The sequence below is a fragment of the Bubalus kerabau genome, chromosome 7 (assembly GCF_029407905.1).
Source record: "Bubalus kerabau isolate K-KA32 ecotype Philippines breed swamp buffalo chromosome 7, PCC_UOA_SB_1v2, whole genome shotgun sequence".
NCBI classification, from domain to species: Eukaryota; Metazoa; Chordata; class Mammalia; order Artiodactyla; family Bovidae; genus Bubalus; species Bubalus kerabau.
The window spans coordinates 16771925-16794870 of NC_073630.1; the positions used below are offsets into that span (position 1 = coordinate 16771925).

Here is a 22946-nt window from a genome sequence, read left to right on the forward strand (position 1 = left end):
CCCTGGCTACTGTAGCTTATCACTCATATTTGATATGAATTATGCATAATATGAATGAAACCAAGATAAACATATGTGTGCCAAATTCCAGTTTTTGACCACTTTTAAATATACCATTGTTAATTATGGAACCTGATTATCACATATGTTCTTAAAATGCTTATGAAAGAAAAAAAAGGAATAAAAGAAACTTTCTACTTCTCAGTCTATCAATTCATCATCCATTAGCATTCTACTGAAAAAGCAGTACTAGTGGTAATAACATTATCTTTGGATCATTCACACATGATCAGTGAAACATGGTGTATAATACCATGAGCTTCAGAGCAAAGTAGACCTATACTCTGCTTTGTCCTGGGGTCTACTTTGAAACCTTGAGCAAATTGCTTTTATCTTTCATTTTTCTCAAAGAAGAACCATACTTAACACATCGAGCTGTGTTGAGGATTAAATTACTAATCTAAGGACACTTTACGCCTTGTCCGGACATATGACTGGGATGTTAGTTTGCTAGGGTGGCTGTAACCATGTACCACAGACTGGGTGACTTAACAACAGAAGTTGATTTACTCAGTTTTGGAGGCTTCAAGTTCAAGGTCAGGGTGCAGGCGTCAGAGGCCTTTCTCCTGGGCTTGCGGATGGCTGCTTTCTTGCTACCTCTTCCCATAGTCATCCCCTTGTGTGAACACATTCGTGGTGTCCTCTCCATGTCCTAATCTCTCCTCCTCTTAGGGACAACAGCCTAGCAACTGTCAGCAATCTTAACAACCTATTTGTAATTTAATTACCTCTTTAGCGGCCCTATCTCCAAATATAGTCATATTCTCATGTATTTGGGGGCTACAGCCTGTGAACCTGCTGCTGCTGCTAAGTCGTTTCAGTCATGTCTAACTCTGTGCAACCCCATAGACGGCAGCCCACCATGCTCCCCCGTCCCTGGGATTCTCCAGGCAAGAACACTGGACTGGGTTGCCATTTCCTTCTCCAATGCATGAAAGTGAAAAGTGAAAGTGAAGTCACTCAGTCATGTCTGACTCTTCACGACCAGATGGACTGCAGCCCACCATGCTCCTACATCCATGGGATTTTCCAGGCAAGAGTGCTGGAGTGGGTTGCCATTGCCTTCTCCACTGTGAACCTGGGGGGACTGCAATTCAGACCATAACAGCAACCCCATGGATTTGTTATTATTCAGAAATGATTGCTGCTTCTGTGAGGATTCTCAGGTGGTGTCTGGTGTCAGAATGAGAGTGGGAGTGTAGTGAAATAAGAGTCCTTGTCCCAGGTGGTCAGCATAGGTCTCCTGAGAACCTTGGAGTTTTTCTGGTGGTGAGGATGGTAGTGCAAGTTTAAGCAAAAGATCAGTAGTTATAAATGAGGTTTAAAATGCTATATTTGGAATGAACACGGTACGTTTGGAAAAAATGTGAGAAAGTCAATTTGGCAGGGAAAGAGCATCACATTGGGAAGTCATGAGAGGTTAAGTGTCTATAAGAAAAGGAGAGACCAGCTTTTACAGTTGCTCGAAAACCAGACTGGGTTTGTAAACTCATGTTAAAGACTATTGAACTGTAGTATGACATAAAAAGAATTTTCAGAGGATCAGAAAGGTTTTTTTTTTATACTATACAAATTTCTATATATTTTTAATACATGAGATGAGCATATATTTTACATATTGCTCATGTATTTAAATACATTCGAAAGCATTTGCAGTGGTCTTCTTAGCAGTGCATGGTAATGGTAGGTAGTCAGCAGTCTCATAAGACATGTGTGCGTGTATGCTCAGTCGCTCAGTCATGTCCGACTCTTTGTGACCCCATGGACTGTAGCCCACCAGGCTCCTCTGTCCATGAGATTTCCCAGGTGAGAATACTGGAGTGAGTTCCCATTTCATTCACTAAGACACGTGAGTACCCTGAAATAATGTGTTCAGTTCCTCTGCTCTCCTCTATCTCTGTGAGAAAATGTAAGGTTTAAGGATCCTTTCTAGACAAGTCATATCGGACTTCTGGATAATCCCTGAGAGAGTTTGTAAGCATTTTATGGTTTATCTTCAAAGTTGAATATTCCTTTGGATTATTAAAATGTCTCTTCTCACCTTTCTTTTAAATATTTTTTACCAATATTGTTTCAGCCACATGTGCTGTCTTTATAAGGACAGCATTCTTTCTTGAAATGTAATATAAAATTTCATTACAAAATGCTCACTTGGGTTCCATTTCATAAAGTTAATTTACTTCACAGAGCTTTGGAAATGCTTTGTCTCGTGGAGTTTTTGATCTTTGATTAAAATGTCAGGTAATAAAAATATTATGTGAATTGAGATATATCTGAAATCAAATCTAGGGTAGAGAATATAACTTTAGTTACAACATGGAAAGTTTTATGCATTCGTTATTATTTTTGAAATCCCCTTAAAAGTGAAAAATAAAGAGGTCAGTGTGATAATTTAAAAATTAGTTTTCAGAGATTCACGTTAATTGAATTGTCTGCGTGTTTTCAGTGTCAGAGTAGAAGTTTAATAGCTCTTGACTTATTGTTTAAATTGAGAGTTAGTAGTGACACATCTTGAATTATTGCATGATCTGCACGATATGCAGACGACACCACCCTTATGGCAGAAAGTGAAGAGGAACTCAAAAGCCTCTTGATGAAGGTGAAAGTGGAGAGTGAAAAAGTTGGCTTAAAGCTCAACATTCAGAAAACAAAGATCATGGCATCCGGTCCCATCACTTCATGGGAAATAGATGGGAAAACAGTGGAAACAGTGTCAGACTTTATTTTTCTGAGCTCCAAAATCCCTGCAGATGGTGACTGCAGCCATGAAATTGAAAGACGCTTACTCCTTGGAAGGAAAGTTATGACCAACCTAGATAGCATATTCAAAAGCAGAGACATTACTTTGCCAACAAAGGTCCATCTAGTCAAGGCTATGGTTTTTCCTGTGGTCATGTATGGATGTGAGAGTTGGACTGTGAAGAAGGCTGAGCGCCGAAGAATTGATGCTTTTGAACTGTGGTGTTGGAGAAGACTCTTGAGAGTCCCTTGGACTGCAAGGAGATCCAACCAGTCCATTCTGAAGGAGATCAGCCCTGGCATTTCTTTGGAGGGAATGATGCTAAAGCTGAAACTCCAGTACTTTGGCCACCTCATGCGAAGAGTTGACTCATTGGAAAAGACTCTGATGCTGGGAGGGATTGGGGGCAGGAGGAGACCAGGGGACGACAGAGGATGAGATGGCTGGATGGCATCACTGACTCGATGGACGTGAGTCTCAGTTAACTCCAGGAGTTGGTGATGGACAGGGAGGCCTGGCGTGCTGGGATTCATGGGGTCGCAAAGAGTCGGACACGACTGAGCGACTGATCTGATCTGATCTGAAGGACCTCTTAACTTATAGAAATTATCTGGGATGCTAAATTTTTATCTCTTTTTGCTAATATGAAGGCAATGGCACCCCACTCCAGTACTCTTGCCTGGAAAATCTCATGGGTGGAGGAGCCTGGTAGGCTGCAGTCCACAGGGTCGCGAAGAGTCGGACACGACTGAGCGACTTTACTTTCACTTTTCACGTTCATGCATTGGAGAAGGAAATGGCAACCCACTCCAGTGTTCTTGCCTGGAGAATCCCAGGGACAGAGGAGCCTGGTGGGCTGCTGTCTATGGGTCGCACAGAGTCGGACACGACTGAAGCAACTTAGCAGCAGCAGCAGCTAATATGAAGGACCAGGAACTTTGCAGATCTTTTTGTTTAGTGAGGACAGTTTTAGTTGTAAGTCATCTTTTAAGGAAAATGAAATTATATTTCAATAATAGGAAATAATATGTCCGTGTTACCAGTTCTGAGGGAATTATCTCCTCATTAGAGCTGTAGTATTAAGACTTTTGGGCTTCCCTGGGAACTCAGTTGGTAAAGAATCTGCCTGCAATGCAGGAGACTCTGGTTCAATTCCTGGGTCAGCAAGATCCCCTGGAGAAGGGATAAGCTACCCACTGCAGTATTCTTGGGCTTCCCTGGTAGCTCAGTCAGTAAAGAATCCGCCTGCAGTGCAGGAGACCTGGGTTCAATCCCTGGGTTGGAAAGAACCCTTGGAGGAGGGCATGGCAACCCACTCCAGTGTTCTTGCCTGGAGAATCCCCTTGGACAGAGGAGCCTGGTGGGCTATAGTCCATGGGGTCTCAAAGAGTCAGACATGACTGAGAAACAAGCACGTTGAGACTCTTGCTTATCTAAGCATAATTTCATAGCATAAATCTCCTGTATACTAGACCCTTTAAGAGATCATTATGGACATTGTTATTTTTCCTGTAACTCATGTCAGTGAACCATTTTCAGAGGCAGCTTGAGTCAGTACGGTCAAGTCTCTCATATATCCACGTGGTTTAGGAATAAGTGATAGTAATGTTAGAGCATAAGAAGAGAGAACTTTTGGGCATTCTGAGGCAAATTAGGTCTAAGGGGCTGCTTTAATTTAAAAAACAAAAGCACTACTGTTTCTATCCAGAAAACCAAATATCTTGGAGTTAAACATGGAAAATGTTTATAGTGTTGTATAGTTTTATTACTTCAGACAGAAGGAAAAGAGTTTATTGAGTAACCTTCAGCCAATAAGAAATTTTATACAGGCCAACAATCAAGAGGTGAACAAAAATTATTTTCTGGTTTAGGGAGAATGAGTAATAAAGGCTTAAGATCTTAGCTGTTCGCTTTGAAACAAGTGCAGTCTTTCTGTTTTGTTTTGAACAGTGGACAGCTAGCAAGTAGAAAGGATTTGTGACTTAGAGAATGGCTCTCAAAGTGTAGATTGTGCCCTTTTCTACTCTTCTTCTTCCCTTAGATTGCTAATTTGGTGGTTGAACTTCAAGCAGATGTCTTGAACCAAGAACTAAGAGTTGTACGTGGAGGATGGTATGAAATTGGTATTGGAAGAGACTGGGCTTTTTAGGATTGTGGAATTGCCATACCAAACCTCTCTGTTACCTGGGGATTTGCTTATGATAGAGAAACAAACTTTTGTTTAAGCCACTGCTGTGTTAGGCTTCCTGTGACTCATGGTGAATGGAATTGTGACTCTGATACCCTCCCCAGCTCTGTTTACTTGTTGTTGTTGTTCAGTCTCTAAGTTGTGGCCCACTTTTTGTGAGTCCATGGACTGCAGCATGCCAGGCTTCCCTGTCCTTCACTGTCTCCTGGAGTTTGTTCAAACTCATGTCCACTGAGTCAGTGATGCTATCTAACCATCTCATCCTCTGTTGCCCCCTTCTGCTGCTGCTCTCAGTTTTTCCCAGGATCAGGATCTTTTCCATTGAGTCGGCTCTTCTTATCAGGTGGCCGAAGGAGCTTCAGCTTCAGCATCAGTCCTTCCCTGTGAGTATTCAGATTTGATTTCCTTTAGGATGGACTGGTTTGATCTCCTTGCAGTCCAAGGGAATCTCAAGAGTCTTCTCCAGAACCACAGTTCTGGAGCATCAATTTTTCAGTGCTCTTTTACTCCTAGAGCCAAGTGAGCTATGTTCTGCTGGTCAAATCTAGTCCACTGCCAGTTTTGTAAATAAAGTTTTATTGGAGCACAGCCACGCCCACTTGCTTACACATTGTCTGTGGCTGGCCGTGGCTGCTCTCCTGTTAATGTGGCAGAGTTAAGTAGCTGTGTTAGAGACCATGTGGTCCTGAAGGCCTAAAACTTTTATGATGTGCCCCTTTATAGAAAAAAAATTAACCAATCTTATCTCTTGATTGACCTCATTTTTTTTTTTCCTTTGCAAATGTCTCTTTCATTCATTTTTTTCCTGTATTTATACAGGTCCATTACCAGGCTGAACATTTTTAGCTCATGTTTGAACTACTTTAGCTGTCTTGTTGCAAGTGTTCTTAAATCATTTGTAATTCTATCATTTATTCATTCTGATATGTCATAACATGGTAAGCTTTCCTAGACATATTTCCATTATGTCACTCCTCTGATGGAAAACTTTCAGTGACTTCCTCTTTTCTACAGCATCAGGTCATAAAATTTTTGCTTCTCTTTTATGATTCCTTATATTCTTTGCCTATCCTGGCATGACAGCATTATTCTTTTATTCATTTATTAATCATTTAACAAACTTTTAAAATACCAACCTGTGCTAGGAAACATAAAATGAATCCACAGTTCTAGTAATCCTTTGTAAAATAGTAGCAGCTTCCAATTGGTCTCGTAGCCACTAGTCTTCCCTGTTCTGGTCTTTTATCTTTCTCAGTGCTTTCTGGGGAGTTTTCTGGAATGCAGTTTTGAATATGTCATAATCCTGATTACAGCCTTCAGTGACCCCACATCCCCTGCATGGCAGCATGTGCAGATTAAATCTCAGTTTGTAGTGTAGAATATGAGGCTTTACCTGGTTTGGCCCTTGCATATTTTTTGTAATTCTAGTTTTCCTTTGAGATGACCTTATACTCTTACCTTGAGAGCTTGCCCTTTTTAAAATTTCTGCCCAATTTCTGTTCCTTTTGCTCATACAGTATAGCTGTCTGAAGAATCTTGCAATAATAACATGTCCTTATTAAGTCTTCCTAGATGAAGCATGAATGACCCCTTCATCAGAGGTATCCCTGCCCCCTCCAGCTGAGCTCATCCCGGCCTCCTTTATGTTAATAGAGCCTTGTGCATACTTATTATTGAGCACTTATAATTGTCAGAGTTGCTGGTTCAAACAGTCAGTTCACCTCTCCTACACAGTGACTCCTTAAAGCTTCCTGATCACATGTTCCCCTTGGTTCTTGCCACTTTCCGTCAAGCCCGTTATCATAGTTGTGTGTTATATTTCTTTGTATTGTTATTGGATTAATGTCCTTCTCATTCAACACTTACCCCACCCCAGGCCAGGTCAGCAGCTTTGTGCTCATCATTTCATTTCCCAGTGTAGAGCTAAGTACCTGGCATACAACGTGCTCTCACTTCTGGTTGTTGAGTAAGTATTATGGTTTAATTTGTTGAGGGCAAAAGACTGTTTTTCCTTTTGTGTTTGTGTCTGTGTCACGTAGCACAGAACTCAACAATGTTCATCACTAATGAAGCCTTGAAGAGTACTTAAAGAAAAAAGAGAGATTCTGTTAAGATTTATTTGAAGAAAAGAATCTCAACATATAAAAGAGAGAAAAGCAGAAGTACCATGTTTGAATACCTTCCCCCTGCTCCTCACTGGGCTCCTGAGGGAACTTCCCAGAATCCCTTGGCCTCACCTCAGGAATGATGGTTGGGAAACCAGTAGAGTGGAAATAACATTGTCTAAAATAGCAGGTGAGCAGTGTTTTTCATCAAGTTCTGGCTGTCCCTGTGTGTCTGGGCAAATTGTTTAACTACTCTGGGACTTGGTTTTCTTGTCTTTGAAATGAGAAATTTGAACTAAAGTTCTTGGTGTATCTTTCTAGCTGTGTAAGTGTATTTAAAAGTGCATTTTTTTTCTGGCCTTTGGTCTTCATTTAGATATACATATTCTCTCATTTTCCCTTTTTTAAATTTCTGCCCAATTTCTGTTCCTTTTGCTCATACAGTATAGCTGTCTGAAGAATCCTTCTTTCTCTCTCTTTCCTGCCAACCCTTTTCTGCAATAATAACATTGGAGCATGCTTTCCTTTGCCTTGCCCTAGTGCTGAATTTCTCTCAAGACCATGCCAACTTTCAACTCATCTAAGAAGTATTCCCCAGCTACTCCTTTGCTTAATACACTTATTACATTCATTGTCCACAGAGCACATAAGCTAGAACCTAACATACAGTTTTCCCAGTACATACAGACTTTCCATGCCAGAATGTGTTTTAGCAGGTAGATTGGCCAGATACCCATTTTGCTTACCTTAAACAATATTGTTTCAAGATATTAAGGCATGTTCTTCCCAAATGTATGTTATTTACTTTGTGATAAATATATTAATATATACATTTTATTGGAACACTCTGTAAAGTTTCTTCTATTGATCAATTAGCTCTGTTAGCTTTATCTGCTTGATTGCACAGATCTCACATTTCTATGTGTATCTTATCATTTACTATTGTTGATTGATCTTTTGAAAATTAAGCCCCTATTTAGTTGTTCAAGTTAGAAGAAATAGAGGGAGATATACTTAGAATATTATTTAGTGAGACTGTAATTCAAATGAGATTGTATTTACTTATACAAGAGTTGGGCCATAAAGAAAGCTGAGCACCAAAGAATTGATGCTTTTGAACTGTGGTGTTGGAGAAGACTCTTGAGAGTACCCGGGACAACAAGGAGATCAAACCAGTCTATCCTAAAGGAAATCAGTCCTGAATACTCATTGGAAGGACTGATGCTGAAGCTGAAGCTCCAATACTTTGGCTACCTGATGCAAAGAATTGACTCTTTGGAAAACACCCTGATGTTGGGAAAAATTGAAGGCAGGTGGAGAAGGGGATGGCACAGGATGAGATGGTTGGATGGCATCACCGACTCAATGGACATGAGTTTGAGCAAGCTCTAGGAGTTGGTGGTGGACAGGGAAGCCTGGTGTGCTACAGTCTGTGGGGTCACAAGAGGACTATGCAAAAAAAAAAAAAAGTTGGACATGACAATAAAAAAAAAAAAAAAGAGTCAGATAGGACTGAGTGACTGAACTGATACAAGAGAGACAATCTATTAAAATCATCTTTATTATTCATTAGTAAAAGAGCAGAACAGAAGACAGACAAGTTTTGCTCTCAGATCTGAATTTGAATCGGAGTTCTGCGTGGCTTTAGGCAAAATAAAACCTCTCTGATTTTAGATTCCTTTATTTAAATGGGGTAATGCCTTCTCGGGGTTGTTGTTAGGATTAGAGTTAAAGCCATGTCTAAAGTTTATCACATAGTAGACATCCCACCAAAGTTAACTGTTCATGGTATTTCTTATCACTGGAGAAATCTGAGATAAGCTCCCTGTAGTCAAAGAAAAAGATCCATGTTTTTGATAGGGTCCGTGCACATCCATTTATTTTCTGGCCTGGGTTATGTAAGAGATTTTAGATTGAAGTTAAGAGCTTTTTTTTTCATTTTCCCCTTCAGGCAGATTTTCTCTTGGTTTAAAACTGCTGAGAGAAATTGGAGAAAATAAGGAGAATTGGTAACTTTCATGAAAGTAACTTGCATGTTCATATTTTGTGGGACTGATTTTTATCTTCTGAATTTCCTTAGTGGTACACTGAATGTCTTTCAAAGAAATGTAGTCTGTTTTAGACTAAAAGTAAAGTGTGCCTGTGTTCTCATGTTCACATATATGCAGAGGAGCATTGATATGATGGCACATCCTTAGGCACTCAGGAGCCCTGACCAGTATTCAGAGCAATGACCCTGTGATCATCGATGAAGCATTTGTGCACAAACGTTGGAAAGCAGGTTCACGGGCAGATAGGAAAAGCGTGAACCAGCAAAGCACTTAGAATGGACGTACGACCACACAGTTGTAGAAAACAGATTTTGAATTTCTCAACACAATGTCTTGGCTTTGGACTCCCAGAGTTTAAATATTGACTTTTAAAATGAGTTGAAAGTTGATATATGCCACCTTGTAATATCTTTCTCAGCACACTGTGTTAAGTGGCAGTAACACAGCCTTGATGAATAACTAGTTCTGTGTTGTTTCTGATTTACAGCCCTGGTAATTTTTCTTGTTCTGGGAATACATTGCATGAGAACACATGTTAAAGTTAAAATTAGCTTTAAACCTATCTCAGTAAAAGTGAGAATTCTGCTCATATAACCAACTTAAAAATATTTAATTTAAAAATAGTGTTTCAATATATAGATTTAATTCTCTTTCTCAGAGAAATTATCGAAAGAATAAAAAATATAATCATAGGAACACAAATAGAACTGAGAGTATTAAAATGAATGATATATCAGTTTTAGAAGAAAATAGAACATTTAAATAGCCTTGGAAAAAAACAATGTAAAAATTTGCCATAAGAAAAACAGGCTTGTGTCTTCTTACTCAAAGGTAAAAAATATACTGTAATGAAAAAATGCAAACTTCTTAATTGGCCACAGTGTTTTTTTTTTTACAATGACTAATTCTTTTAAGTCATGAACTCTATATAATGAGCTATATGGAAAATCTCCCTGTAATTGGGTAATTCCAGAACCTTCACTTGGCTGTATATATTTGGTATAAATATTCTCAAGAGAGTTTATGACTTAATTGTCATGCCTAAGAAATATTTGCATTTTGTTAGATTTAACTTAAAGTACAATTAAGAATTGAAAACCTAAAGTTTGATGACTCCATTCAGGTTATGTGCAGTCATTGAAAAATACTTCACTTGCTATGTCTATACTGAAAAATTGTCATGAGCATAACCAGCTGTATCCTAAGAGAGAGTGTGGGAAAGTTTAAGGAGAATTTCTAGAAGTTCCATGAAGGGAATGAGGGCCCTTGGAGACATATTAGACATATTAGTCAGTCTGTAATAAATTATTTATCTTGGGAGGTGACAAAAAGAGGCAGAAACTAAGCATGTGAGATATTTTTATATAATACTGATGTGTAGGGAGGAGATAGGAATTCGTGATAAAACCCCAAAAGTTGGGTTATATTCAAACTCTGTTAGTTTACAGAGAAATTAAATTAATTAAATAAAACCATTGAATTAAGGGATAATTTCCTCTTTTGACCTAGATTAAGCCTTTTTAGACTTTTGTGCAGTCTTCAACCCTGTTAAGTAGACATACACATACCTTTAACATCTTTCTCTAGGTTTAATGATGAATGTAATTTGAATTGAGAAGACTGCCTAGAATCAGCCGTTCAGAAAGTAGGAAGTATTATAAATGCAACATTCTCATTACAGAGTATGTACAGCAGTCACATTTATTGTAAAGTGTCTTTCTGTAATTGAAAATAGAGAAAAATTCCATTTTTATTAACTTATAGAACAGATAACTTCAATTTACACATGTTTTGTCCATGTGAAACAGATTAATTTTCCTTTGGCCATTTAATAAAATAATAAGAACATTAAAAAGTCTGATTGTGGTACTCTAACAACTCAAGAAAGATCTGGAATTTTATTAGAGAACATGAGATACCACACATGACCATATTTGTTATCTCACTTGGAGGGTATCTCCATAAAGGCAGTGATAATGACATTTTAGTGGTTTGATTAATTTCCCTATTAGCTGTGCAAATATAAACTGTACTTGTAACTTTACATTCAGAGAGATTTTGTTTCTTTTCCTTTTTGTCCTCGTTGGGCTTTCCTGGCATCTGTCCAGATGCTATTACTTAATAATATCTGTATGGCTTATTTTCTGCTCAGAAAGATGTAGCTAGAGACCAAAGTGGTCACACCTTGCTGGCAGTGGGGGCTCCACAGGTGCCATGTCTCCCTCAGTCCTTAAGGCAAGGTCTCACTGAGCCTCCACAGAGGAACCTTACGGTGCTCAGCTCTGGGACGTGGTGAGTACTTAATTAAAAAAAAAATAAAAGCACGTTTAAGAATGCTGTTTTTCATGGACTGCCCATTACATGAGAAAATGAAAATGCTATGTCGAGTTCTGGGCCAAATTTTAACATTTATTTAAAAATCAGGTATTTTATTTTTTTGGATCAAGAAATGTCGGAAAATTTACACTGCCAGTTAAGACACTGCAATGTTAGGAGGATCATTTGAGAAGCGGCAACCTCAAAGTAAATTTATACTCCTTGAGTTACTTTTCACTTTGATCCTTACTCTGACACTTGAAGGCAGCTCATGGAGTTGGGCAGGTGGCAGGCACAGAGCCATGGACCTCTGGTGTTTGAGACAACTCAAAAATCCATCCTGTGCTAAGTCAGTGAGAATTGAAGATCTTCTTGATTCGTGAGTTTTACCACTGGCACCATTATATTCTTGTACCCTTGATCCATGTTCTAAAGTAATTAGGTCTTATTCCTGGAGATCCACCTTCCCTCACTACTCCATTATCTACTGTCAAATGTCCCTCATGTTCTCCAGGTTCTATCCAGCTTCACTCATACTTGTTTTGTGGGTTTTCTAGCAGTTTTTCTGGGCAACTATAGTTCATCCCTATATCTCAGGTCATCTTGATCAGCTACATTCCACCCATCCCTGTGTCTACATTCTAACACTGAGACAAATGCTTGTATAGAAGCCTACAGTTGCCAGGCTAGTAAGATAGTAAAGAATCCGCCTGCAGTGTGGAAGACACAGATTTGATCCCTGGGTCAGGAAGATCCCCTGGAAAAGGCAATGGCTACCCACTCTAATAATATTCTTGCCTGGAGAATCGCATGGACAGAAGAACCTGGTGGGCTATAGTCCATGGAGTCGCAAAGAGTTGGACACGACTGAGCAAGTAACACACAGAGACTAGGTTGTTCATTCTATTCCGAAGCTGAAGGACTTTATTTTGACATTGGGTAATACTCTCAGAAAAATTGTAGCCCATCACAAAGCATTCCCCTGCCCCATGTTTTATCCTAACAAAATTTTGATTACTTTAAAAACATTTGGATTTTAGGATTAAGAGCCTGTGTTCTTACTGCAATAATAGAATCAAAGAATAGAAATCTTCTCTGATTTAGTTTCCTTCTCACCAACATGATATTTCACATTGAAATCTTGTTGTTTATTCTTATTATCTACCCACCATAATGTGAGATCCACTTAGGCAGGGAATTCTGTCTGCTTTTTTCCCCTCTGTGTCTTCAGTTCTTGTAATAGAGCCTGGTGTACAGTACATGCCCAGTAAATATTTGTAGACTGAAATTCTAACTTTGTCAAATAATTAGGTATTTAAGTTTAGAAGTCTACTAAAGAGTTAATGTTTACTATGCTTTGATTGCCTTGCAGTTTCTTAAGAAATAAAACTGATACTTTCATGAGTTTTTAAATGTTTGCTATATTTCTCAATGTTTCAACATTTACTGTTCTTAAGAATGGGAGAAGGCAATGGCACCCCACTCCAGTACTGTCGCCCAGAAAATTTCATGGATGGAGGAGCCTGGTAGGCTGCAGTCCATGGGGTCGCTAAGAGTTGGACACGACTGAGCGACTTCACTTTCACTTTCCACTGTCATGCATTGGAGAAGGAAATGGCAACCCACTCCAGTGTTGTTGCCTGGAGAATCCCATGGACGGAGAAGCCTGGTAGGCTGCAGTCCATGGAGTCGCACAGAGTCGAGCACGACTGAAGCAACCTGGTAGTATGCTTAAGAATTATAATTAGAGATTAACTTTTTAGTTACTTGGAAGCCTAGGATTATGTTTTTGTTATATACTTGTTTTATATCTTCAGTTCAATTCAGTTCAGTCTCTCAGTCGTGTCCGACTCTTTGTGACCCCATGAATCGCGGCATACCAGGCTTCCCTGTCCATCACCAACTCCCGGAGTTCACTCAGACTCATGTCCATCGAGTCAGTGATGCCATCCAGCCATCTCATCATCTGTCGTTCCCTTTTCCTCCTGCCCCCAATCCCTCCCAGCATCAGAGTCTTTTCCAATGAGTCAACTCTTCGCATGAGGTGGCCAAAGTACTGGAGTTTCAGCTTTAGCATCATTCCCTCCAAAGAAATGCCAGGGCTGATCTCCTTCAGAATGGACTGGTTGGATCTCCTTGCAGTCCAAGGGATTCTCAGGAGTCTCCTCCAACACCACAGTTCCAAAGCATCAACTCTTCGGCGCTCAGCTTTCTTCACAGTCCAACTCTCACATCCATACATGACCACTGGAAAAACCATAGCCTTGACTAGACGCACCTTTGTTAGCAAAGTAATATCTTATGGCCTTTTAAATTCTTTTTTTTGTCTCTTGTAAACCCATTAAAGTAAGCCAAGCATATTTATTGATCCTAAGACATACAGTATTAACGTATTTTATGGTCACTGAATTTGGAATAAGGTTTAATGTCATCATATGACAATCACAGCATTTTTTTTTTCCTTAGTGTTACATAGAATGGTGGTGTGCTGCATCATGTGAATAGTGATGTTTTATGTTTGAGGAAATACTTTAGTTACACTTTAAAGTTTTCGATACTGTTTGAAAATCATTAAAGTTTAATTTCTAGAATAATTTTCCATTTGAATCACAAAGCTACTGTGAAAAAAATCACAAAAACACTTGATAGTCTTCTTCCCTACACTTCATATCCCTCAGTTACACTAGCAGAATAATAATTTGAAGGGGTTTGCTGTTACTAAAATTGAACTAGAGGGATGATTAATCACTTGACATCGATTTCAAGGTACCACTTCTGACAGTGTGTGTAATGGAAACCTGTCCGTCTGCAGCTTCACACATGATCTCAGCCTGTTGTGTGACCTCCTCTATCAGGTACAGTTTCCATCTCCTAAATAAAGCAGAGGTGTCCTCCAGAGGCCATTCAGCTTTTGATAGAATATTAGAATCCTGTGTTAACAAGTTTGTGAGAATCTAGAATGTATCTCCCAGGCAGGAGGCAAGGGACTTTAAGAGTTGTTAGAGAAACTATGTAGAGTTGTCAAGTTTTAAAGAAACTATTTGACACTGCTGATTCACTGACTGACATTGTAGAAAGTCACCCATCTCTGAGCCTGTTTCAATACTTGCAAAATGGGAGAACTGGCCTGTAGAATGATAAATAAGTTGTCTCTGTAGGAATGGATGGATGTGTTTTAGAAAGAGTCAATTTGATTTCAGCAAAAAATTTGTTTGAACATTCATTGATTGGAAGAGACTGATCATTTGTTGGTTGGAAGAGGGTGATCCCAATAGTCTTTGAACTTAACATGTTTATTAATTAAATTAGTCATTGTTCCGAACTAAATGTTACTAAGATAGTTTATTATTCAGTCTGTCACTTTAAAGAAAAACAATTTAGACCTCACCTCTATCATGTAGTCGTTTAACTTATGTTTAGTTTCACATGACAATTAAAACATGATGGATAAGCATGCGGTACCCTAATTTAATTCAGAGATGCCTCAGCTGCAAGCAGCAGCTCCATATCTATTTACCTTCTTGATCTTATCAAATATCACACCACAGAGATCAGATTTAATTACCATTTTTCTCTTACTGCTTATTCATTGACAGATTTATTACCTTCAATATTTAATGTTACAGAATATTTTGGATTGATTATTCCAACAAAATTTAAGTTTTTAAAGCATCAAACACTTCATATGTAAACTGTAATAATGAGACTAATATAAATGTTAACAATAAAATTTAACCTAATTTAATGTATTTGTTGCCACAAAATAGGAATTTGTGACACAATTTCTCTCTTATATAACACTATAATCTTACTAATGTAGTTTTGCACTTAAAATATACTTCATGTCTTAGGCAAAAGTGCTAAAAATAAAAGTTAAAGAAGTAATCTTATTTAAGAGTGATAATTTTAAATAAGGTTCCTAAATGATTTTAAGATCATTTGATTTTCTTTGACATTGTATTGCATTTGTATTGAAGGTTTGGGTGCTCATTTATTATAAATATTATAAATAATTGTGCTCAGAATCTTTAAGAAGTTAGAGGAATATTTAAATGGTGTTAATGCAAGATGTAATTTATATAATATTCTTTAATATTTTTTTCCCCCACAATAAATAATAAGGTGAAAAAAAATCATTCAGGCTATGGATAACATAAAATCTTTGAAGAAATTTTATGAGTCATCTTTACAAAGTATTTGGGGGAGAATTAGGTCCACTTAAAACATATAATTTGCATTCAGTGTCTTGCTAGCTGTAATTTTAGCTAACTTGTTTTTTGTAACTTTACTCATACTGATTTTTCAGATCTGTTTTTATTTTCAATTGATATTTAATTCAATAATTTTTTTCCAAACAAACAACTTTTTGTTGAGGTATCATTGATTTACCGTGTTGTGTCCGTCTCAGGTGTACAGCAAAGTGATTCCGTTATATATGTGTATTTTTTCAGACTTTTCTCATTGATTTTTACAAGATACTGAATACAGTTCTCTGTGCCATACAGTAGGTCCTTATCGTTTACTTTATATATATTAGTGTGTTTCTGTTAATCACAAACTCCTAACTTATTTCTCCCCCACCTCTTCTCCTTTGGTAACTGGAGGTTTATTTTCTGTATCTGTGAGTCTATTTCTGTTTTGTACATAGATTCATTTGTGTCATTTTTTTACGTTATACATATAATTAATATCATATGATATTTGTCTTTCTCTCATTTGCTTCAGTTACTATGATAATCTGTAGCTCCATCCATGTTGCTGAAGAAGGCATTATTTCATTCTTTTTCATGGCTGAGTGATAATCCACTGTATGTTTATACCACATTTTCTTGACTCATTCATCTTTATCCATTCATAGACATGTCCTGGTTATAAATACTGCTGCTGTGAACATTGCCATGGATGTATCTTCTTGAGTTAGAGTTTTCATTGTTTGAGGATATATGGCCTAAAAGAATAACTTTATATGATATATTTGAATATGAAAACAATCTGCTGTCTGTAGTACACTTGGGAAATGCAGACAATAAAAAGAAAGGAGGTTTGTTCATTAGTTTCATCATCTCGGGTAACCATGGATGTCATATTGGTTCATTTCTTTCCATTACTTATTCTAGGTGTGTGCATACATCCATGCGTTTTCATAAGTATCTTGTAGACAGGCATACTACCCTCTCATGGTGGGATGGGAGATATTATTGCAGTTATCTGCCTCTGGCTGTTCTTGGACCACACCTTTACAGCCCTCTTACATTTAAAAAATGCTTATGTTTGTCATCAAAGCCCTCCCCCCCAACTAAGTTTCATTCCATACTGCATTACCTTGGAGTCTAGGATCTTGTCTTCTAAATCAAATCCAGGTGCAGATGAGGCTCCTTGAGTAAGGCCTCAAGTATTGAAAATTCTTGAACTAGAGGATTTTCTGAAAAACTTTGAACTAAAAATGTAAGTTATCTGCCCTTTACGTAGCCAACATTTTATGGTATGACAGGCACAGGAAAATTCTGTGGTCCCGCCTGTTCAAAGACAAAGAACTGAGAGGCTGCTGTATTCCACAGCAGATATCAAACCCAGATGGTCTTGCTGTCATTTGCTTAAGTTGGGGCTCAGTCTTTTTCTGGGAATTGTCCTCCTTGACTCTTGATTCTTCTCACTATGTCCGTTTTTCCATCCTCTGAATTTTCATTCTTTTTCCAAAAAAGCATGGCTTGAATTCGTTGCTGACAAGTTTTCTCAAGCTTCTACGTGTGCATGAAAGTTTGGGGTCCAAAATCCACTTTTTATTTTTTGGTGTTTTTGTTTGCTTTTAGCTCCAAATTTGCTAAGAAATTTTTAGAGTTTCTTATATGTTAATTTATAATCCACTCTGTTAGCAAAAGCCACACTCCCCAAATTTCTGAGATAATTGCTCTTTTACCAGAGGTTTCCCATGTGATGTGATAACATCCTTACTTTTTTTTAGTTGAAGTATAATTGACTTACAATATTATGTTAGTCTCGGGTATACAGCATAGTAATTTGATATTTTAATAGATTATACTCCATATAAATTATTATTGACTGTTGCTTTATTCCCTGCACTGAACATTGCATCCTTGTATCTTATTTTATACCCAGTAACTCGTGGGACTTCCCTGGTGCCTCAGATGGTAAATAATCTGCCTGCAATGCAGGAGACCTGGGTTCAGTCCCTGGGTTGGGAAGATCCCCTGGAGAAGAGAATGGCCACCCAGTCCAATATTCTTGCCTGAGAAATCCCATGGAAAGAGGAACCTGGTGGGCTACCATCCACGGGGTCGCAAAGAGTTGGACACGACTGAGGAAGTGACACTAAAAACTTGTACCTCTTAACCCCTTACCCCGACTTTGCCCCCCACCCCGTTCCCAATCTTAAAATGTTTAGTAGTCCTGTTGCTTAGAGGAGAATGTTGTCGTCTTGTTCCCTTAACACCCTTAGAAGTTCTTTTATCTACTTTAAAGAATCTATGAGGCAACCATCTTGATATTCCTGAAATTTTGATACAGAGTGTTTATAGTCACATGCTTACCTTTACTTGTAGACCAGATTTTTCTGACATCACCTGGCATTTTATCTTTTCCCTGAGGCTCCTTTTTATTTTGCTCTCTGAAGCGATAGGAAATGAAAAATAGTTCTATTTTCAAACCTAGAAAGTTTGGTCTTATTTTTAATAGTTCCTCCAAATTTTGCTGAAAACCAAATAGTTCCTTTTTGAACTCATCTGTCTCTGGCAGTATCACTTCCTAAGGAACAAAGGGGAGGCACGTGCTCCTTTCAGTATGCTGTTCAGAAGTCTCCTTAAATTAATTCCCTGGTGTTCATTAGGTACATTTTCTATTTTTTTACCTCAATGTGGGCAATCATATTTTGCTAAATGTTCTTCAACCACTTAGCAAGAATCTTCTTTTCTCTGCCTTCAGAAAACATAACTCTTGTTTCTCTGGGGCCCTCACAGTCAAAACTCTTTGAGGCACATCAAGGTGTCATTGACAGTTTCATTCCGGCTTCCATCTGCTGTCTGGTCTAAAAGTCAGTACCATCAGTTTTGAGTTCACTTAATTTTATTGTGCTACTTTCACTTCTGATATCAAAGTATGTTCTAGTTACATATTGCTTTCTAACAAAGAACTATGAAACACAGTGGCTTGAGACAGTAAAAACCAATGTCATCTCCTGCTTTCTGTGGGCCAGAATTCTGGGCAGAGCTCAGTTAGGTGGTTCGGACTCCATTTCTCTTGAATTTGAAGTCTTTGGTATCTGGAGCCAAAATAGCGGGAGACTGAAGCAGCTGAAGGTGTGGTCCAGGCATGTCTCTATTCATGTAGTCTTAAGGACTCTGTGAGTTCCCCCCGTTGGCAGTTTGGTCTTTTAGCATCATGTCCCCTGCATAGTCAGACTGCTAAAGTGGTAGCCAGAGGCTTCAAGAACGTGGGTTCTGATGAGTCAGTTGAGGGTCGGACCATATTTTAATCTCCTGGTCTTGAAGCACATAGTGTCACTTTCACTCCAGTCGTCAGCTCATCCAGATTCAAGGAGAATTTAGACCTCGCCTCTCAATGGGATATAAGAAGAGCATTTGGGATAGGAGATATTGTTGTGGCCATTGTTTGAAAATGAAATCTACTGTGCTCTGTATCCAGTCTTTACAGGTCAGCTTCAAAATTTATGGAATATAGATGTAGATGTTGATAGAAATATAGATAGAACCTTTTATGTATTAAAAAAACACTTAATATCCTTGCTTTCATCCTCAAATTTTGCTATTTAAACGTTCATTGAATTTTTAGTTATCGCATTTAATGGGGATCTAAATTTAATGTTTTTCTCTTGACTAAGCTAAAATTAGGATTGTGGGTGGTACATGTTTTAAGTTGTATCAAGTTTTTAGGCGTGCAGAGTTTATGAATAGTAATAGTTTTAACTGGCCAGCTATTGAAACCTTGTGGTTTTGTAAAAGAAGAAAAATGTTTCTTAAAAATTAAGAAAAATTACATTTCTTCCTACAACCTAGCTCTGCAGAAGAACGGACAGATTGTCACAGTAATTCTTAAAATTAATCTTTTGAAATACTTAGAACATATGGTTGAACTTCATGAATACGAGCTGTGAGCTCTTCCATTAAAGGCGGTGAGCCTGCAGCTGCCAGCATCTCCTTTCTTCTTGGTCGCATCAGCTTAGTTTGTCTTCTGTCACTCCATAACTGAGCCACATGTGCTTTGGAAAACTTTGGACTGTTTCGGATGTTTAGTCTGCATGGGCTGCACCCTGTCCGCTGCATCTGATTGCTTCGGCTCTCTCTCTGCTTTCAGCAGCAGTGCTGTCCAGCCAGCTTTTGTAGGAGTGCCAGGCCTGCAGTAGCTCGTGAAAGCCGAGGACCAGAAAACTGCTAGCTCTGTGAAACTCGACCGTGTCTTCACAGAACTCCTAAGGACCAGTTCTACTTAGCCCTCTTAAGTGGATCTAAGGTGATATAAAATGAATAAAAAATACCAGAATAAAGTATCACAGTTGATTTCAATTATTATACCTAGGAAAAAGTATAGCACTTTTTAGCAATCAATGTGGCTTATCGACAGTGAAAATTCAGTATCATAAGAACAAAGGTAGCGTTGCGTGCATGCCAGGTCACTTCAGTTGTGTCCCACTTTTTGCAACCTCATGGACGGTAGCCCGCCAGGCTCTGTGCTTGGGATTCTCCAGGCAAAAATACTGGAGTGGGTTGCCATTTCCTTCTCCAAGGTAGCATTGCTTAGTGAAATATTACCTGTAATTTGAATGATCTTTTAAAATATATTCAAAATGTGTGTAAGTTCTAACATAGGATTGCATATTACATGCCATAGTTATAATTTTGCCTCAGAATTCACCCTGAGTAAATTTCTCTGTGATATAAATTCCAGCAAGCAACCTAGTAGAGTAGATTTGGTCATTTAATATCAACCAGATTTTTAAGACTATTGAATTGTATTTCAAACAAAAGAACTCAGATCATTAGGTAAGTAGTAATCCTATAAAAGCAACAAATGACAAAATAATATGACAGCATTGAAAACTGGGTCATAAAGTAACATAAAAGTAACATGAGATAAGATAATTGGAATGTCAGATTGTGATAAATATTTTCAGCTCATTTCAATTAATTCACTTAGCATTTAATTGTATTATGAAGGGTATTAACAGTTTAATATTGTGACTTATTCATGAAAATTGAACTTATTCATTTAAAGTTGAAATGCATATGTTCTATTTAATAGTTTCCTACTCAAATTTTACAAGTTATTATTATTATTTTTTTTTTTCTGAGCAAGTCGGTAACTCATTGATTGTCAGAGTAGTGACTGTGTTAGGCTTATGTGTTCACCATTATACAAGATCAGATGAACCGAAATTTATTAATAATTTTAGAACAATCTTTTTGGGCCTTTATATTTTTTGCCTACTTCCCCTCCTACCCATCTGCACACTGCTTTACAAATCTTCTTATGCCACATGGATTCTTAAAGCCGCTCACTGGTTTCTCATTGCCAGGAGGACGACAGATATAAAAGCCCAGGCCCTCCATGATTAGCTCCTTCCTCACTTTCTTGCCTTGTCTCCTGCTTCTCCCTCCACTGCAGCCTCTGCTCCATCCGCAGAGACTGCTTGTCATTCTTTGCACAGACTGTACTATCGCTCACAGCCTTGGCTCTTTTGGGATGGATCCATCTCTGCCTGTTTTCCTAGACTAATTCTACTCACCCTATTTAGGCTTTCCTTCTCAATGAATTAAGCGCTCTTTTGGGATGGATCCATCTCTGCCTCTTTTCCTAGACTAATTCTACTCACCCCATTTAGGCTTAGTTCCATGACTACCTTTCCTTCCCAATGAATTAAGCGCTTATATTTTTTCACTTACATATAGCTCTTACATTGGTTTTATTACTATACATTATAGTTTTTGCCGGTGTGCTACTTGGAGACTGGACTTGTGTCTTAGGTTTATGTTATCGATGGCGGGCATATATTAGATATTCAAAATTGTTTACTGAAGGAGTGAATGATTGAACGAATTTATGGCCCATTTTATTTTTCATTTACATCTGCAGTCTTAAACCATCGAATCCTCTTTTTCAATGGGTCTCTTTTCTTGCTGGGAGCATAGCAGTACCTCTCATTTCACATTTCAGCTTTTTCACATTTTTTTCATATTCCTCACTTTTTTGTCCTTTTACCAAGGAGGAGAGAGTGGTAGGCACCAGGGCCTGTTGTTGGTAATGTATATTTGCAGCTCCTTCCAGCACTTAGCTGCTTTATGTGTCTTACCTTCAGTAGTGGGAGGCTGATAAGTCTGCATTATTTCATTAATTAGGTGTTTGTCTAACACCACAAAGGATGGTACTGTGAATGTGCAAAAGTGCATAAACATAGCTCTTGATTTCAATTAATGTATTGTCTACTAGAAAAAAGGAGACAGATACTTAATACAAGATGGGGATGCTGTGGGTTTTCATAAAGGTATAGAAAGAATGCACAGGCTATTTTGAGATAGGTTAACTCAGCTAGCTTTATCAGATAGAACTTAAAGAAGATAGGGTTGAATAGAAGTTGTCATTTCTTTTGACTTGCATACTGTGAATTCCGTACAGATGGACTGTGCAGAAAATTTATCTACTGTTTTGAAATTCCTTTAAAGAAAAATTGGTGGTAGTACAGTACTTACATATGCATTTTTGATGAAATATTGTCTTGGGTAGGCAAATTAAGGAATATCTTAAGTTTATTTTCTATGGAGGGGTTGACTTTTTAAATAAAATTCCTTCATGTAGCTCATGTATTTTAATATCCTCATGAAACTGGAGTAGATGGTATCTCAGCAGAGCTTGTAGGACTGTAGAGCCACATGATAGATGAGTCAGTTTTTAGCTGATTGGTTTGCCGCCTGAAATGGGACCAGGACTTGATTGCTTTTGCTTTTCTTTAATTTTGGTACCTTAGTTTATGCATAATTATTAGCTGTTACAAAATAAGAACTTAGGTTGACACTAAGAGCTGGAAAATGAGACATTTGACTACCGTTAGGAAACTTTATTCTCTGTTAAATGCGTCCAAAAAAAGGTGTTCTAGTGTTTATTTGAAAATAGAGATGCCATCTGCACCTGATTAATATGTCTAAATATTTTAACCCATGATGAGTTTCTCAGGTTACAGCAGTTCTAAATAAATCCCATTTCTCCTCAAAGGTTATTTTCCAATACAGTGCTGGTGAGCAAACTCTTAGCTGAATTATGTACTACAAAATGATGTGCCATTTACAGTGGATGGGACATGTGGCCTGCACTAGAGAACTCCCACGGTTAATGTTACAAATAGTCAAAAAGAATAACGTAAGGAAAATTCAGAAACCATCTCCAATGTTTTGTGTATCATTTTTTTTCTTCAGAGACACAAAGTTATTCACAAATTATAAGCAAACATATTCTAGGATTTA

General features: G+C 38.0%; 1 protein-coding gene across 50 annotated transcripts in view; it reads left to right on the forward strand.

Annotated features, from left to right (window-relative positions):
* BMPR1B (bone morphogenetic protein receptor type 1B) overlaps positions 1-22946 on the forward strand; it is a 531330-nt gene that overhangs the window by 305596 nt on the left and 202788 nt on the right. For 24 of the 50 annotated variants that reach the window (XM_055587716.1, XM_055587712.1, XM_055587717.1 and 21 more), the window contains one exon: positions 19792-19944. The exons of 18 other annotated variants lie outside the window; for them this stretch is intronic. The gene's annotated coding sequence lies outside the window, so the exon portion shown is untranslated. Of the gene's footprint in view, positions 1-5282; positions 5372-7027; positions 7284-14226; positions 14316-19788; positions 19945-22946 lie in introns of all 50 variants that reach the window. 8 more of the 50 variants (XM_055587706.1, XM_055587719.1, XM_055587696.1 and 5 more) reach the window with 4 other exon arrangements.